Consider the following 19,143-nt stretch of genomic DNA (forward strand, 5'->3'; position numbering starts at 1 on the left):
CTCTTAGTCCTGAGTTCTAGTTTGATTGCACTGTGGTCTGAGAGACAGTTTGTTATAATTTCTGTTCTTTTACATTTGCTGAGGAGTGCTTTACTTCCAACTATGTAGTCAATTTTGGAATAAGTACGATGTGGTGCTGAGAAGAATGTATATTCTGTTGATTTGGGGTGGAGAGTTCTGTAGATGTCTATTAGGTCTGCTTGGTGCAGAGTTGAGTTCAATTCTTGGATATCCTTGTTAACTTTCTGTCTCGTTGATCTGTCTAATGTTGACAGTGGGGTGTTAAAGTCTCCCAGTATTATTGTATGGGAGTCTAAGTCTCCTTCTAAGTCTCTAAGGACTTGCTTTATGAATCTGGGTGCTCCTGTATTGGGTGCATATATATTTAGGATAGTTAGCTCTTCCTGATGAATTGATCCCATTACCATTATGTAATGGCCTTCTTTGTCTCTTTTGATCTTTGATGGTTTAAAGTCTGTTTTATCAGAGACTAGGATTGCAATCCCTGCTTTTTTTGTTTTCCATTTGCTTGGTAGGTCTTCCTCCATCCCTTTATTTTGAGCCTATGTGTGTCTCTGCATGTGAGATGGGTCTCCTGAATGAAGCAAACTGATGGGTCTTGACTTTTTATCCAATTTGCCAGTCTGTGTCTTGTAATTGGACCATTTAGTCCATTTACATTTAAGGTTAATATTGTTTTGTGTGAACTTGATCCCGTCATTATGATATTAGCTGGTTATTTTGCTCACTAGTTGATGCAGTTTCTTCCTAGCATCGATGGACTTTACATTTTGACATGTTTTTGCAATGGCTGGTACCTGTTGTTCCATGTTTAGTGCTTCCTTCAGGATCTCTTGTAGGGCAGGCCTGGTGGTGACAAAATCTCTAAGCATTTGCTTGTCTGTATTTTATTTCTCCTTCACTTATGAAACTTAGTTTGACTGGATATGAAATTCTGGGTTGAAAATTCTTTTAAGAATATTGAATATTGGCCCCCACTCTCTTCTGGCTTGCAGAGTTTCTGCCAAGAGATCTGCTGTTAGTCTGATGGGCTTCCCTTTGTGTGTAACCCGACCTTTCTCTCTGGCTGCCCTTAACATTGTTTCCTTCATTTCAACTTTGGTGAATCTGACAACTGTGTGTCTTGGAGTTGCCCTTCTCGAGGAGTATCTTTGTGGCATTCTCTGTGTTTCCTGAATTTGGATGTTGGCCTGCCTTACTAGGTTGGGGAAGTTCTCCTGGATGATATCCTGCAGAGTGTTTTCCAACTTGGTTCCATTTTCCCCATGACTTTCAGGCACACCAATCAGACGTAGATTTGGTCTTTTCACATAATCCCATACTTCTTGGAGGCTTTGTTCATTTCTTTTTACTCTTTTTTCTCCACACTTCTCTTCTCACTTCATTTCATTCATTTGATCTTCAATCACTGATACTCTTTCTTCCAGTTGATCAAGTCGGTTACTGAAGCTTGTGCATTTGTCACGTAGTTCTCGTGTTATGGTTTTCATCTCTGTCAGTTCTTTTGAGGTCTTCTCTGCATTGATTATTCTAGTTATCCATTCATCCATTCTTTTTTCAAGGTTTTTAGTTTCTTTGCGCTGGTTACATAGTTCCTCCTTTAGCTCTGAGAAGTTTGATCAACTGAAGCCTTCTTCTCTCAACTTGTCAAAGTCATTCTCCATCCAGCTTTGTTCCGTTGTTGGTGATGAGCTGCGTTTGCTTTGGAGGGGGAGATGCGCTCTGATTTTTTGAATTTCCAGCTTTTCTGCCCTGCTTTTCCCCCATATTTGTGGTTTTATCTGCCTTTGGTCTTTGATGATGGTGACGTACTGATGGGGTTTTGGTGTGGGTGTCCTTTCTGTTTGTTAGTTTTCCTTCTGACCGTCAGGACCCTCAGCTGTAGGTCTGTTGGAGTTTGCTTGAGGTCCACTCCAGACACTGTTTGCCTGGGTATCAGCAGCGGTGGCTGCAGAAGATAGAATATTGCTGCACAGCGAGCGTTGCTGATTCTTGCTCTGGATGCTTCGTCTCAGGGGTGTACCCTGCCGTGTGAGGTGTCAGTCTGCACCTAGTTGGGGATGTCTCCCAGTTGGGCTACTCAGGGGTCAGGGACCCACTTGAGCAGGTAGTGTGTCCGTTCTCAGATCTCAACCTCCATGCTGGGAGATCCACTGCTCTCTTCAAAGTTACCAGACAAGGGCATTTACCTCTGCCAAGGTTTCTGCTTTTTGTTTAGCTAAGCCTGTCCCCAGAGGAGGAGTCTACAGAGGCAGGCCAGCCTCCTTGAGCTGTGGTGGGCTCCACCCAATTCGAGCTTCCCTGTGGCTTCGTTTACCCACCTAAGCCTCAGCAATGGTGGGCGCCCCTCCCCGAGCCTCACTGCCTCCTTGCAGTTAGCTCTCAGACTGCTGTGCTAGCAATGAGGGAGGCTCCGTGGGCGTGGGACCCTCCGGGCCAGGTGTGGGATATAATCTCCTGGTGTGCCATTTGCTAAGACCCTTGGTAAAGTGCAGTATTAGGGTGGGAGTTACCAGATTTTCCAGGTGTTGTGTGTCTCAGTTTCCCTTGGCTAGGAAAAGGAATTCCCTTCCCCCTTGCACTTCCCAGGTGAGGTGATGCCTCACCCTGCTTCAGCTCTGGCTGGTCAGGCTGCACCAGCTGACCGGCACCAATTGTCCAGCACTCCCCAGTGAGATGAACCCGGTACCTCAGTTGAAAATGCAGAAATCACCCATCTTCTGTGTCACTCACACTGGGAGCTGGAGGCTGGAGCTGTTCCTATTCAGCCATCTTGGGCATGCCCCCATCACAGTTTCTTTATCCATTTATCTGATGATGGACACTAGGTTGATTCTTTATTTTGACTATTGTGAATAGCACTGCAATATATCAATATATCTCTTCGGTATATTGATTTTCTTTTGAATATATACCCAGTAATGAGATTGCTGGATCATATAGTAGCTCTATTTTTACTTTTCTATAGAACTGCCATACTGTTTTCTACAACTGTACTAATCTACATTCCCACTAACAGCATACCACAGTTCCCCTTTCTTCACATCCTCACTGCCATCCATTATTTTTTGTCTTTTTGATAAAAGCCATTTTAACTGAGGTGAGATGATATCTCACTGTGGTTTTGATTTGCATTTCTCTGGTGATTAGTGATGTTCTTTTTTTTTTTATTTTCATACAACTGTTGGCCATTTTTATATCCTCTTTTGAGAAGTGTCTATTCAGATATTTTGCCTATTTTTAATAGATTATTTGTCTTTTTGCTATTGAGTTCCTTATGTTATTAATTCCTTATATTACAGTTCTTAATCACTTGTCAGATGGAGAGTTTGCAAATATTTTCTCCCAATGTTTTCTTCTAATAGTTTCATACTTTCAGGTCTTATATTTACGTATTTAATTCATTTTGACTTGATTTTCGTATATGGTGAAACATAGGGGTCTAGTTCCATTCTGCTGCATACTGTTTTCCTAGCACCACTTATTGAAAAGACTGTCCTTTCCGCATTCTATGTTTTTGACACCTTTGTTGAAAATCAGTTGTCTAGGTTCTCTACTCTTAAGTCTTATGTGTTTATTTTTATGCTAGTGGCATGCTGTTTTGGTTACTGTGGCTTCATAGTATATTTTGAAGTCAGGTAATGCGATGCCTGCAGCTTTGTTCTTTTTGCTCAGGACTGCATTGGCTATTTGGTATCTTTTGTGGTTTCATATAAATTTTAGGACTTTTTTCTGTTTCTATGAAGAATATCACTGGTATTTTGATAGCACAAGATGTATAACTTAGCACTGCCTGATATCCTGAGCAACAAGGAACAGGAGGAACATAGCATCTATGGAAAGATTTGGGAGCCGAAAAGGTAGACAGAAGCAGAAGATTGCCCTAGTGCCTCGTGAAGACAGCAGGGGAGGGGAGGGAGTCTCCTTTCCTCAAGCACCTTCAGTCCCCACTGACAAGGCACCAGGATTAGTGGTATAAAAACCACCAGGAGCAAGGATGCGCCAGCAGGTGAACTCCCCTTCCTCTTAGTTCTATATGTCACTCAGGAGCCACAGGGCTTCCTAGACATTTGTTTTTATGATTTAGATTACTAAATATTCCATAGTGATTTCTACACCACTTCATTTCTGCTAACCACACGAGACCAGGAAGGGGACAGTTGTGAAATGCACCAGCCAGTGCTGGTCTGACTCCATCCTTGACGCTAGTCTTCCACGAGGATTCCTTGCCTGGTACTCTCCAGCTCTCCCAGGATGGTTCTGCAGTGCTGCAAAGGGTGGTCATTCTCTATTTCTTCACACACTGCTCATCTCCAACCTCATCCATCTCACTGACACATAGCTCACTGGGATATGGCATTTCTTTGAGGAAATATGTAGGAAAACGACAAGGAAAAAAGTAGGTACAAAGATAGAATGAAGAAAAAAGGGAACAAAGGTGGGGAAAGACTGGAACAGGAAGAGCTGCCTAAGTTTCATGGTGCTCTGCACGTCAGCCCTTCTAAATTGACCCTGGCAGGCAGCAGAGCAGCAGTTTTCACCATCATGCAATTGCCCTGCCAACTCTAGCTGTGAAATCCGCTTGCATCAAAGGTATGTTTGCAGTTGCACAAATATCCACACTTAATGAAATGCTTATCCTAAAATAAGGCTCTTGAACTGGAAGCAAAAAAGCTCAAATGTCAGTCTACAAGTAACATTTTTGGTGAGCATCCTGGGGGAAACAAAGATTCAACTTGGCAATAAATATGTTTAAATTTCCCACTACAGACTGAAGTGTGTCCTAATCCTTCCAGTCTCAAAACTCTTCCCAGCTCTGATGGAGACCACCCTCTCCATGCCCACCCCCTTCTCTTGCTGGGGCCTAACAGTGAGAAGTATCCCCAGGTGTGAGTTCATGACCACCAAATGCAGCTACACCTTCCCTCCTTACTGCCCTGCCCACCATGCCCAGGGGGACCTGACGTCCTGTTTGTAACCACCTATAACTCGGAATTTCAATCAAACCTCCAAGACTATGAACCCCACACTGGTGGCTTTAAATCAAACCTAGGGTCTCACAAAATGTCAGCAATTCAGCAAACTGCACCTCAGTGTTCACCTCCTCCACATGTTCCTAATTCAGGCAGAGCAAAAGTTGCATTCGGAAGGAAAGCTGCTGCCCAAAGGAAAAGGCATTCACATGTTTTGTTCCAGTTTTAAATTATGTTTTTATAGAAAGACAGCAAGAGTTTCCTGAAGAGAAAAAAAAAAGACTCTGCATTTCTAAGCTGTGCAGACGTCAGAGTCAGGGAAATCTGTATGTATTGGGATCTTTTGTGGTTTCATATACATTTTAGGACTTTTTTCTGTTTCTGTGAAGAATATCACTGGTATTTTGATAGCACAAGATGTATGACTTAGCACTGCCCCTTGCCAGGCATACGGAGGCCATTCTCTGAAAACTCTAGGTTCCCCTGAAAACATTCAGCCAGGCTTGGAACACTTAATATTAACAGAAATCTATGAATTTTTTTTTTCCAAGAAAAACCTCAAAGTCTCAGCTTTCCCAGCTTGAAACTGTCCTTGCAGGGGAGACTTGTGGCCGTGATGCTCACTAACATGTCATTTCTATTGTTCTGTCAGCCTCTCTATGAGATCATAGAGTGGCTTTCTCTGTCTGGACAATTTCCAGACTGTTCAGTGTCTGCTGGTGAGCTACTTATGTTTATGAGACTCGCAGAATCTAATTTGCAAAGGCAATGTCTTTTCATGCCAAATTTTAGGAAGATGACTTGAAACTATGGGAACGGTATACAAGTACAATCTATATCAAGCCCCGATATCTGTGTCAGTATAATTCTCTGGCCCCCTCACCCCACACATGCACAATCACACACACGTATATGCATAACAGATAAGCCTCACAGCTGTAAGCATATATGCCATTCCTGACCATTTTATATGACAGTATTCAAACTAGTCCCCTTGGTAAAAACAGAATAACTATCAGCCTGGTATTCAGAAATAATGTTGGCCTGATTTCCTGAATAAATAGCTTGAGTCAACAGGTCAAATTCAGCTTGGTGCACCATTCATTAAAAATTCTAAATAATTAGATTTTGTATTGATAACTCAGCTTTTCCATCTATCTTATTACCCTTTTTGTCTGCAATGCAAATTCTGCCTGTTTTTAAGCCTAGCTCAATTCCCATTTCTTAGGTCCTTACCCTAAAATCAGTCCAATCACCATCTTCTCCAGATTCCTACAATTTATCATCATTCCAACCATCTTGAACAACCCACTTATGACACGCTTATCTCCCCAGCTCAGATCATGTTCCTTAAAGTGGAGAATTTGTATGTATTCCTTGCAGAACCAAACACAGTAATAAGCCTATGTAGGTGGGTACATTAGTAATACTCATTGACTGATGATTGCATTGATGGAACTACAGCAGCCTCAGTCAGCTCTGTGAATCTGATTGGAGAGATTAGGTGAGAAGTACAAACTTCCCTTCTGTATATTATCTGCAGGTGATCTTGAAGATAAACACACATCACTCCAGTTAACTGTAAGATGTGTATAAAAGTCTTGTGGACTGACAGTTAAAACTGAGGTGGTAGAGATCACATCATCCAACGTTCTTATTTTACAGGTTTTAATTAGATGTATGTTTTCTTGTCTAATTATTGTATCTGTGAGTCTTATGTTCTCTGAGGTTATACTTCTCAAACTTTAATAAGCAATAGAATCTAAGATAGGTTTTTAAAACACAGATTGCTGGGGCCCGCCCTAGAGTTTTCCATTGGGCAGGTCCAAGCTGGGGCCTGAGAATTTGCATTTCTAGTAAGCTCCCAGATAATGCCAGTGTTACCAGCCTGTGGACCATACTATTCCACAGACTCTCCACCCCAGGACAGGCTAGGTACTCCTCTGGGCTTCCCCAGCAACCTGTCTCTTCTTTGTCATGGCGTGTATCATACTGTATTTAGTATATTTTGCATGGCTTATGTCACACTGTATTTTAATTTTTACATAGCTGGCTGCCCTCTAGACTCCTACATTCTTTGATAGCAGGAACCACTATTATTCATCTTTGAATCTTGTTGTGTTAACACAAAATGTACCCTTCTTGTAGGTGCTCAATAAATGAAAAGAGGAGGAGGCTCAATAAATTCCATTCAAATTATACTGAACTGAGGTGTACAGATACTTCATTTAATTCAAATGTTGAACCTTACTGCCATTCAACCCCAAAAGAAAATACATCATCAGTAATTGTGAGACTCTGGTTCTTAAGAAATCACATTGATTTGCATAATACACAAAAAAGATCACTGGACCCGTAACTAGCCACTCCTAACAAGGTCCATCCAAGTCCACATGACAGGCACGGTGCCGCCTGTTGGGAGCACATTGGATCACAGAGCAGTCACTGTCCTCCAGGAGCACATGGCCCAATGAAGAGAGGGCACACAACTGAAAAGGGAACTCACTCAAGACTGACTGCAGACTTCTCAGTAAGGAACAGACTTGGGGTGGGATCAAGGGCTTGAACCAAGTGGAGAAGCTATAGTTTCCTGAGAGGTCATTCAGACAGAAGGCAGCATGGACTAAACGCCCTGGGGTATGACTGCCTGGGGCCCACTCATGATGCCACTAACTTCTAGGTGTGTAAACTTAAGGAAGTTACTATTATTATCTCCATTTTACAGATTAAACAGTGAGGCATACTTGTACTTCAGTGTTTAATCTGTAAAATGGAGATAGTAAGAGAACAGCACCTGTCATCTACCCAGTACTCAGTAAGGGCTGTTAGTATTATTATCACCACTATTATTTGTATTATTTGGTTTCTAATCAGAGGATCTCCAATGCACCATGCAGGAGCAATCAGGAACACTTGGTTCTTGGCACAGTTGTCATATGTGGCATATGCAAGGCAGCGGTGAATAGAGAGAATTCAATTTGGGGGTGTGAGAGAAGGAAGATATTCAGTGTTTACTAAGATCTCACAGTATGCCAGGAAAACCTTGTAAAATTTGATTTTACTTTAATAATAATCAAATCTTTCTCTTTGCCATTTATCAGATTGTGTCCCATCTATTTTGATGACCTAATTTACCACTATAAAGGTCAAACAACCCTCTAAGTTTTAACATTATCATTAGCAACATAAACTCAGCAGGTGAAAGTATGACGGTGGGTGCTTTGTAGCAGAGAAAAAGAAGAAATGTCATACTGAGAAATGAACTGAGAAAATAACATGCCAAGAGTACCATAATACAATTAATCTTTCCCAGCAATACAGTTAGTATCATACAAGATAAATCAAACCGACTAATTCTGGATGCACATACATATATTTTAAAAAAGTATTTCACTTTAGTTTCTTCTGTTTGCTGCTCTATTTTTATTGGTTGAGGAGATTTTTCATGTTCGTACTTTTACGGGCTGTGAAGGGCGTGGACTTCAGTAGCTATAACAGTGTGGGTTACATTTTCTATATACTGAAGAGAAACACACAGCTATTTTTGAGATCAAGTGTATTTTTTCGTTTGGTTATGTCTACGGTGGTATATAGTAAAACTAAAAATAAAATACTACAACTTAACAGTTTAAATAATGAATGCGGTTACTGGATACAAAGGGATTTTTTTTCTCGTTTTTAGATCATTTTTAAGATGACTGTCACAAAACTAGACCAAAAGAAAGTCATTTAATTGCCAGCTTGAGACCACAATTTAAGCATGGTGTGAACTGTGATAGTCATTATTAAGTTATGATCCAGGCAGCAGTGATCCTCTTAGTATTTAATGCGAAACATTAAGAAATTGAAATGATCCTTTCCTATCAAAGTCTCTGTTCTTTACGTAGAATATTCTATTTGGGGGCTATATATGTATCATAATCCTATTTTTCAAATAAGAATTAAACAGTATATACATACATGTATATATGCAAACACATATATATCATATATATGTGGGAGGGGGTTATATATAAACTATAAAAGGCAAATATCTGAATGTTAATAGCATTTATATCTCAGTAGAATTTCAGTTAATTTTCAATCTTTATTTCATATATTTTCTACAGTGAATACATTGTATTTTTATTTGTAATGAGAAAACAAAAGTTATTACTAAGAAAGTCAACTAGGAAATATGTCTTATATTTTGGAAAAGAAAGGAAAAAGGTTATAAGTTTATGGTTTGGTCTCCAAAAAAAATAAAAGTTAATACTTAAAACACTGAAAGCATTAATAATAGATACAAATGAAAAATTAACTTCCTTACGTCCTTCAGTCTACGAGATTAAAGAAATTGTGTTATTTTAAAATGATACTATAATAAATGTATTTAGGGACCAAAAGGCTGTAAAATTATATGCCCAAAGTGACTGCATAGTTTTTTTCACTATCCGCTATACATATATATTTCTCATAGACTTCTAGCTGACTCCAGGCCCAGGGTACTGACCAAACCCTTATGATGGCCAGTCATTTTCACCCATGGGGTCTGGCCTCTCTATGTAGTAACAAATTCATTTGATGTAATATTAGAGGGTCTACTATTGATATTTTTTCTTTTAAAAATACCAGTTGCATCTGTGTACAGAGCACTGTGCCAGGTACTGAGAACACTGTTGCTGTGTAGAGACTATAGGTAAGTGATCACATAAAATTCAAACCAATGTCTTGGAGGGTGAAAGGCAGCACTGCTGCTACTTCTGTAGGGACAACAGGTGCACTGGGACTATGCAAGAGAGAGGCCAGAAAGGGGTATTCCCAGCCTGAATGCCACTGTGGACATAACCAAATGAAAAAATACACTTGATCTCAAAAATAGCTGTGTTTCTCTTCAGTATGTAGAAAATGTAACTCCCACTGCTGTAGCTACTCAAGTCCACGCCCTTCACAGCCTGAAGTACCACCATGAAAAATCTCCTGAGGCTTCCCTTGGGCAGACCTTGACCATGGAAGGCTGCTGGGAAAGGGCACAGGTGGTGAGAGCCCGTGACCCTCATCTTCCCTATTTCCAGCTGCCTTTCTAAGACCTCAACTCCAATATTTTAAAATATTAGAGGCAATACTTATTTATTTATTAATTATTGTTTTTGAGACACAGTCTCCTCTGTTGCCCAGGCTGGAGTGCAGTGGTGTGATCTCAGCTCGCTGCAACCTCCACCTCCCGGGTTCAATCAGTTATCCTGCCTCAGCCTCCCAAGTAGCTGGGATTACAGGTGCATGCTGCCATGCCTAATTTTTGTATTTTTAGTAGAGACAGGGTTTCACCATATTGGTCAGGCTGGTCTCGAACTCCTGACATCAGGTGATCTGCTTGCCTCGGCCTCCCAAAGTGCTGGGATTACAGGTGCAAGCCACCGTACCCAGCTTAGAGGTAATACTTCTAATTCTTCGTGATCTCTGATTCTGGTATCCATATTCTGCTAGCTATGTAGACTTGACTTGCTTAAATGATTTTAACTCGCCCCTCTCTGCTTCACACATAGAATCTTTCCATTCTTCCTTCAGAATGGCTTCTGTATCCACCTTTTCTCTCTCTTCCCACCACCTTTGTGGTTCCATCTTATTGCCACATCCTTGGGGTGTGACTGGAGAAGCACCGGGGTCCTCCTTGCCTGAGCCTCTCCACCTGCCCAGCCAATCCTGCATGTGGCCCAGCCACAGTCTTTTGGAGTGCTGCTTTGACCTTGGCTTTCCCACACCCACATCCTTCAAGTCAAGAAAGCATGTGTCCCACCTCTTCTTCTTCGTTGGCCCCAGCACTCTGCCTTTGAAATCTCCATTGCACAGACTGTAGTTAAAAGTCACACTAAAGAAGTCCGTCACCACCACCAGCAGCAGCCAGCCAGCTCCCTCAGTCCCTGCTAATGCTGCTCCTCAGCCAGCTCCTGGGTGGCTTCCTCCCTGCTCCCCTTTCATGTTTGTGCAAGCAGCACAGCTCACCAGGCCCGCATGGAGCCTTGTTGGCTCCTGAGTGAGCTAGGACTCTAGACAGCCCTCAGGAGGGATTTGGTCACAGAGCGCCACAGACACTCAATATCCACACAACCAGCGACCTAGTGCAGTGGTTAGGACTCTGGAGCGAGACAACATTGGTTCAGATCCTGAACCTACCTCTAACTAGTTGTGTGACCTTGGACAAGTCATTAGCCTCATTATTCATTTTCTTAACCTATAAATTGAGAATGTAATAGCCTGACTTCGAAGAGCACTTATGACAATTAAGTGACTTTATATTTGCCAAGTTCTTATAACACTTCCTACATATAGTAAGTACCGTACAGGTGTTTGTTAAATAAATATAACCAATGATGACCTAGAAAGAAGGCCACCAGGATAAATGCTGTATCTGGGTATCTCTAGCACTAAACTACACTGGTTTCATCTTTCTTTAAAGGGTCCTTTGTGTGACCCGTAACTAGTTCTTGCCTATTTTAATCTTTGCAATTGGAAATCTTAGAAAACACAGTTCTTGGAGTTGTCTAAAGACATAATGTATGTGCTCCCGATCCAGCAATTGAACCCCAATGAGGTGGAACATCTCAGAATGTAAAATATGGTCACATCATGATGAATCACTGCATCTTGGAGCCCCACACATCTGCTTTCAGATTGTCTCTCTGGTGCTGAAAACTGTTGGGCCTTTGAGGCTCCCCTTGTACAGACCTTGATCATCAAAGGCTTCTAGGAAAGGGCAGAAGTGGTGAGAGCCCATGACCCTCGGGATGGGCAGTGCCAAGATTTCACAACAGATCATCAGGGCCTCGGGATTTCTGCCCCACAGGAAATTCCGGAGATCCTGCTCACTCTTTGGGGAATGGGTGCATTCTTATGTTCTCGTAAGAAACCATAAAAAATTCTAAAGCTTAGTCACTCATGCTTATCAATCCTTTCCTCATCCATTTGGTTTTTAATTGGTTTTCTCACTCTGCTTCCTCTTTCCTCTCTAATTCTTATTAGCATCAGAAATAAAGGATAAGTTTATATGGTCTGTACCAAGCTGGCTACCTGAATCTGAAGGGAAGGTCCAAGTCAGGGAAAAGGGCACAGAGCAGGCATGGAATCAGGGAGCAGGAAGACACTGTGGAGGTCATCCACTTCAATCCTGTCTTTGTACAAAGAGCAAAAATGAAACAAAGGAACACAGCAGGCCAGTGGCAAATAGAACCAGTGTCTTCTATGTCCAAATCGTCATGTTTACGATATTCCAGTTCATTGTTTGTGGCTCATTCTTTCATGTATCAGCCACTGGGCACCTGCTATGTGCTAGTCTCTGGCTCATAAAGGAAAGTGAGGGGTATCTCCATCCTCCATCCTCCCCCAACCACAGTTCTCTAATCATATAAGGAATAATTTGAAGGTTATAGGCAACTGGCATATCATTTGATGAATTGCTTTTGATACTTTGCAAAATGGAAGTAAAGGATAAGAATGTCGCTGATAGACATCTTGACAATTATCTATAGGGCCCCAGATTTCAAGAAGTGTGATGTTTAAGAGTAGGGCCTATGAGCAATTAGCAGAACTGAGCCAACAGCAAAAGGCGGCCATAGAACAAGCGGGCAGGGAAAGAAAACGAGCCTTGTGGTATGCTGCTGGCAGAGTCAGGTGTGACATGGTGAATCTTTACCACACAGATCTTATCAACTGTCCCACTCACCTCGCACTAGCAGCTATGGAGGCCACCAGCCCTTGGAGGGTCATCGGGGAAGTCACATGATGGTGGTTTCCCTATTTAGGGGGTGGGTGGTGTCACTCAGTATGTTAATTAAGTATTCAGCAACTGGCTATCCTTACATATAGCTCTTCAAAACAACAACTGTATATCATTGGTTTCTTTTTCTTTCTTCTTTAACTATAAGGATAATAACAACACTGACACAGAAAAAGAGAAAATAGAAAATATCCACTATTTGAACACAACTACAGTTATCATTTTTGCAAAAATCTTTTTATATAATTTTAGTCAAAGTCTTATACAGAATTATTGCATGGATTCAGTACCCCAAGTATATATCAGCGCTTGTTCTGTATCCAGTCAATCCTGTGAATCATAAAAGTGAGTAATGGTTGTAATAATGATGCTGCAATATATTCCTAGAAATTTATAGTTTTGAAAGCACTGTCTCACTTATATTTGGTCCTCACAGCAACCATGGGGAAGAGGCATAGCGTATTATCCATGTTTTACATTTAAAACAGTTAAGGCTTAGAGAAATGCCCTGCCTAAAGTTATCTAGTATGTAAATAATATGACAGATTTAGAACACAGCTTCCATTCGGCCATTCTGCCTCACGTGCTTAGATCACTGTGATTACTGTCTAAAGGCGGCAATGGTTTTGTGGAGGAAACAAACAGGTGAAATGTGATATAAAAGTGATGAACTGCTATATAAGTGGTGTAGGAAATGTGTGCAGATAAGGAAGCCTTGCAAGTGGCCTGAAACAGATGCCTCTGAGAGATACGGGACTTGTGTTGTGTGTAAAATGTACGTAGGAAGTGGCAAGGAAAAGGAGAGAGCTTTCTAAGAGCATTTCTGGACATAGAAAGAAGATAGGCTAGTTTGAGAGGAGTAAGCCCCAAATGCCAAGCAGTAGCATCTGACTTTTTCCTGTAGGTTGTCAGAAAGCATCTGAAGTTTTAAACCAGAGTTGGATGAGGTAAGAGTCACATATTAGAAAATTGACCGGTGGTATTATGTAAGACAGACTGCGAGAGGAACAGCCTAGAGGCAGACAAAGTAGGAGGTTCCTGCAGCAGTCAAAGTGGTCAAAGTGTGAAATCAGCCAGGTGCAGTGGCTCATACCTGTAATCCCAGTGCTTTGGGAAGCTGAGGCAAGAGGATCGCTTCAGGACAGGAGTTCAAGACCAGCCTGCTCAACACAGTGAGACCACATCCCTAAAACAAAGTATGAAACAAGTAGAACCGAGAGGAGAGCACCAGTAGTGGAGATGGGAATGCGGCACGAGAGACATCTCACAGACACTTGAGAGAATCTGGATTTACAGACATCTTAAAAGCACTTAGGGGATAGTAGAGAATGAATCAAAGACAAAATGAGGGTTTGAGCACCAGCAAGTGGAAGAATGATGCTGACATTAATAAAAACAGAAAAGTCAGAAGAGGATGCAGTTTGATGAGTGAGGTGAACTGGGTTTTAGACATAAAATTATAGAATTTTAGAAAATTACATCAGGAAAGACCTGGACTCAGACTTGTTTTTTGCTTTTTTTTTTGAGACAGAGTCTCACTCTGTTCCCCGGGCTGGAGTGCAGTGGTGTGAACTCAGCTCACTGCAACCTCCACCTTCCAGGTTCAAGCAATTCTCCTGCACCACCACGCCCAGCTAATTTTTGTATTTTCAGTAGAGACAGGGTTTCACCATGTTGGCCAGGCTACTCTCGAACTCCTGACCTCAAGTGATCCACCTGCCTGGGTCTCCCAAACTGCTGAGATTACAGGCGTGAACCACTGCACCCGGTCTAAGGACATTTCTTTAAATGAAGCTTTACAGAGGAGCCCTGTATCATTGAACAAAAAGAGTAGAATTCCAGAGATGTGTCCCCGTGGACCATCCATGTCACCTCTATAAAGCTAATGAGGTTCCATCAACTACTATTCAAAGATGATTGGCCCTACCCAACACCCTCATTTTTAGACAAGTGATCCGGGTCTTGAAGATGCTGAATAATTTGCCAAGGTTACCCGGCTGTTGCAGGAAGAGCCAAGACTGAAACCCAAGCATTTATAGTGTCTCTTCCACTGCCTCATGGCCACCTCCCATTCTGAATTTGAAGTGGGCATTGGTAAATTCAAGCAGACAAGCCCAGTGGTCAGTTGGTGGTAAAGAACAGAAGCTTAAAGAATTAAGTTTGATCATAGCTGAACCCATGAGAATGAAAGACCTCTAATAAAAGGGAACAGAGAAGAAAAATTGGGGACCACACTTTGGAAAGGGCCAAAGCTAGAGAAGAGGAGGAAGAGAGTAGCCTCTTGTTACATTCACTGGGCCAGCAGAGGGAACAAAAAAGCCAGTGAAGACTAAACAAGAAATTAGGAGGAAAAAGACCAGGACCTCCTGTGTAGCAGATGTGAGGCAGATGGTTCAAGAGGGGCCAGTGTCAAGAGTGTCACATATCACATGGTGAGAGGACTGAGAAAATAATCATTTGGCAAGAAGAGGGTCACTGGAAATATTTCAGAGTGGATTTGTTGGAGTGACTGATGAAAAAGCTGAGATTTCAGATGATGAGGCAGTAGACACAGGTGGACATCATGTATTCAAGAAGCTTTGCAACAGAAAGAAAACAGCCCTAAAGGTAAGGAAACCACAGGAATAATTAAGTGAAAGCAGTAACAGAAGGATTTTACAAGCCGGGGAAGCCATTTTCTTGGTCCTTAGGGCCTTGGGTAGGTGGAGAGAAACAAAAAATAACAAAGCACTATTCTAGCTCAGTAAACTATTAAAAAAGAGCTCCTCTAAATGATAAATTACTTTGATCATTTCTCAAAGTAAGTGATGAGGACTCTTAGAAGGGAAATTTCTGCCTTCAAGTAGCTAACTCTTTAAGAAGTCTCTTAAAAAGTCTGTGATATCTGGTTTCCAGTTACTGAAAACCTCTTCTCCAGCCCTTTAATGCCTCCTTCTAAGTATCACAGAAATTAGAGTTAAAAGGTAGACTGAGAAAAGATTTATTAGGTAATCTCCAATCTCATGTCAAGTGCACAATTGTTACTTACCTGCAGTGCATCTTCTAGTCTGGTGTGCTTTTACTGTGTTCCTACCACTTCCTTTGGGAGACTACTTCATAATCCAATAGATCTCACTGGGAGGAAACTCGATCTCCATCCTAATGTTCCCTTCCCGCTGTATACTTTGTATACCACTAACAATTTGTACTTAGTAACCTTCCTCACCTCCCATCCCATCCCTGCTCACTCACTTCTACTTTGTAATGGCTAGGCATCTGGAACCTCTTTTCTGGAATATCTGTAGACTCATCATTCTTCTGGGCATACTGCATCTATCAGGCTAAAGGATTTTAAGGTGATAAAGGGTCTTCATAACTTTATGTTTCTCATGATAAAACTTTCCCATTCTGATAAAGTCCTTTCCATTCTCTAGAGACTTGGGGTGGAGAGAGTAATAAGGACCATGAATTTTTTAAGAAAGGAGCAAAACCATGTGTAATTTATGATTCAGTGTCCCATAATATGTGTTCCCCAATTACTAAAAAGATTAGTTGGAATGTCCTGTGTAGAGAATATGAAATCCAACTGAGAGACTGTTCCCAGAAGAATTTTGGCTTCACCAGACTTCCTCTCATGGATCTTATAACCTGAGCATCTCCGTAGAGGGGCCCGGAAGGATGCCAGTACATGCAGTGGTTTGTGTTACAAGATACAAACACTGAGCTTGGGAATCTACATTTTTTATATCAAGTGTAAGCAAGCCTGCTCTTTGTCCCACAAGAAAACATCAAGATTTCCTGCTGCAAACAAAACCAGAGAAAGGCCCCATAAAAAGAGCTGTCAGAGCCTTGCTTCTAAGTTCAGAAACGTGCACATCCTACTTCCTCCAAAATATTTTGACAAGATGCTATAGAAACCTTAAGTTGAACATTTCCAAAACTGAACACGCAATCTTCTTCCAGACTAGCTTCTTTCTCCATTTTCCTATTCACTGAGCCACCTACTTGTTCTCAATGTTTTCATCAGCCACCAGGTCACCAGATTTTTTTTTTTTTTTTTAGTTCTACCTCTTAAATGCTGTTTGCACTTTGCATACCACTGATTTTGGGTTTTGACTGTCATCATCAAAAGGCAAAAATGGATACACTTTTGCAGTAGGCTGACTCCAGTTTCATTTGCCTCCAAACCAATGTCCTAAAACGCAGAGCTGAAAACTCTTCACTTGTCAAGCCTCCCAGATAAAATCTAAACTTCTTACCATGATCTACCTACTTCTCCAGCTTCATCTACTCATATTTCTTTTAGACCTTTTATAAGAATTGCTTGCTGGTCCCTGGGTAAGCTTGCACTTCTGATCACTTTGAATGCCATATCCTTAAAAACTTAGAACTCCTTGGCATATAGTAGGCATGTGATGTCTGTATGTAGCATAAATATTTATTCAGTGGCTGAAAGTAAAAACAGACTTAGCTTAAATGCAACAGGGAATTGGTTTGGGAATTAATTAATTCCACATTCTGTATATTTCCTTCACCTTAACCAATCATGATGATGAAGCTCTATTTCTAGACATTAAATAAAAACAAAGAGAGGGTACAGTTGTTGCTTATATCTACTTTGTAGACTACCCCAAACGTGGAGATTATCAATACTTGTCATTATCTTGTTCAACTGAACAATACCAATACAAATACATACAAATCAAATTAACCTTATTTTTCTAAGGAACACATGATTAAACTCATGATTAAAGTCATTAAAACAAAACTCTCCTTTTTTAATAGTTGGAAAAAGTAAAACCACAACATATAATGTGGCTGTCTAAACTCACTATCCTGTCTTCTATCCCTTGAAACACAACTATATTAACTTTTAACTGTGCTCTTTGGCAAAACGGATGACTTAAGCATTCACCCATCTAATTGGCTCTGTGACTCTGTCAGCAAGAGCCTGGGTTTATACCATGCCCAAGGCAGGCTGAGGATCCAGAGCTTAGTCAGTAGTGACTCTTCTGAGTGGTCACAAGTTGGTCCACTTCACTCGATGCTATAGACTACTTAATATGCTTGGGCACACCCTTGATTCTAATGGAAATGATTTTTCCCTTTTGGAGATTCTTGAGGCCAGTTTATTATAAGATGCAAACATTCCTTGGAGCCTGCCTGATCAGCTTCAATGATCCTGTACCACTTCCGGCATAGCTCTTCTCCCTCCTAGAGGAATCAGAAAAACAACTCTGTCTCCAACCTGAACAAAACTCACAGATGGCCCCAAAAGCTGGGATATCTGCCAAGCCTTGGGTCTCCGTCAAGCCCAGGCCTGCTGGACTGTTGTGGGAACCATGCAGAGAGATGTGTCCACTCCAGTCACTGGCCATGACTGCGTGAGAGCACACCATTTGTGGTCAGCAGAACACACACTCCAGTATCCAATCTCAAGAAATACTTCCACAGAATGGTGACCCTAAGATTCTTATCTTTCCATATTAATTTTTCCAACCCTAAAACATCATCTAAGCAAGAATCACTGAGTCTTACCTGGTTCCTTGTAGAGACACTGTTGATTCAGCAGCATTTCTTTGAGCCTTGCTCAGAGTGCCCCTTTCTATGTGACTCTACTTTTGGACCTGGGAAGAAAACAGCATTCTCAGGTGGTCTGTCTATTCTGCCCTTGCCTTTCTCTGCTGGCTCCTGACATCTGCCTGCCCTCTACAGTCCATTTCCCTCAATGAAACTGGATCTTCAACTGTGTGATGGCCCCAGGACACCACTCAGTCTTGGCAATTAATGTGGGCCTGTTATCTGCTAAACTCATTCTGAATAATTTCATTTGGCCCCAGTTATCATCTAGGCTGTGAACAGATCACCCTCTCTTGGAGATATTATTTCCCCTCAGCTCCAGGGTTCATTTTTTGTATTTTTTTAATGATGCAGTCATTATCCTAGTTAATGTTCTTCCATCCTGTTTCTTCCTACACCTCTCTCGGGAGACCGTACAGAGCCTCAGCCTGCATCTGCTCAGCAATCTTAACCTCCCAGGCCTGGAAGTCCAGTGCCGAGTCCCTGTGGGACCTATTTGTCCTTAGGGCGTATAACTAACAGAATTCAGCAGGCCCACTGACCCCATTACCCCAGAAAGACGATGTGTACACACAGACCTGCTCTGCTCCAATCCAGAAAGTGCCTAATCGGAAAGTACCAAATATTATTTTTTTATAGGAGGAATTTCTATTTCCTTTCCTGCAATTCCTCTTTATAAATGTTCTAATCCCATATACATAATAAGCCTTTGGATTTGTTCTATTTTAAAATTCTTGATTGTGTTTCCATTGAGGCTGGCTCCCAAGATCCTGTTTTTGATTTGTAAGAGCATTTTTCATCTCTAGTAACCTTTGATGTACAGCTGGCTCCAAACTT

The 19,143-nt window shown here is 41.5% G+C and overlaps 1 protein-coding gene and 1 long non-coding RNA gene across 12 annotated transcripts in view; one reads left to right on the top strand and one right to left on the bottom strand.

Moving 5' to 3' along the window:
• ENOX1 (ecto-NOX disulfide-thiol exchanger 1) overlaps positions 1 to 19,143 on the top strand; it is a 566,136-nt gene that overhangs the window by 522,254 nt on the left and 24,739 nt on the right. The gene's annotated exons all lie outside the window — the stretch shown is intronic.
• Positions 1 to 19,143, bottom strand: part of LOC111523072 — a 128,141-nt gene that overhangs the window by 50,885 nt on the left and 58,113 nt on the right. The window contains exon 3 of the long non-coding RNA XR_002725424.3: positions 18,265 to 18,353. This is a non-coding gene — a long non-coding RNA (uncharacterized LOC111523072). The remainder of the gene's footprint in view (positions 1 to 18,264; positions 18,354 to 19,143) is intronic.

The sequence above is a fragment of the Piliocolobus tephrosceles genome, chromosome X (assembly GCF_002776525.5).
Source record: "Piliocolobus tephrosceles isolate RC106 chromosome X, ASM277652v3, whole genome shotgun sequence".
Taxonomy (NCBI): Eukaryota; Metazoa; Chordata; class Mammalia; order Primates; family Cercopithecidae; genus Piliocolobus; species Piliocolobus tephrosceles.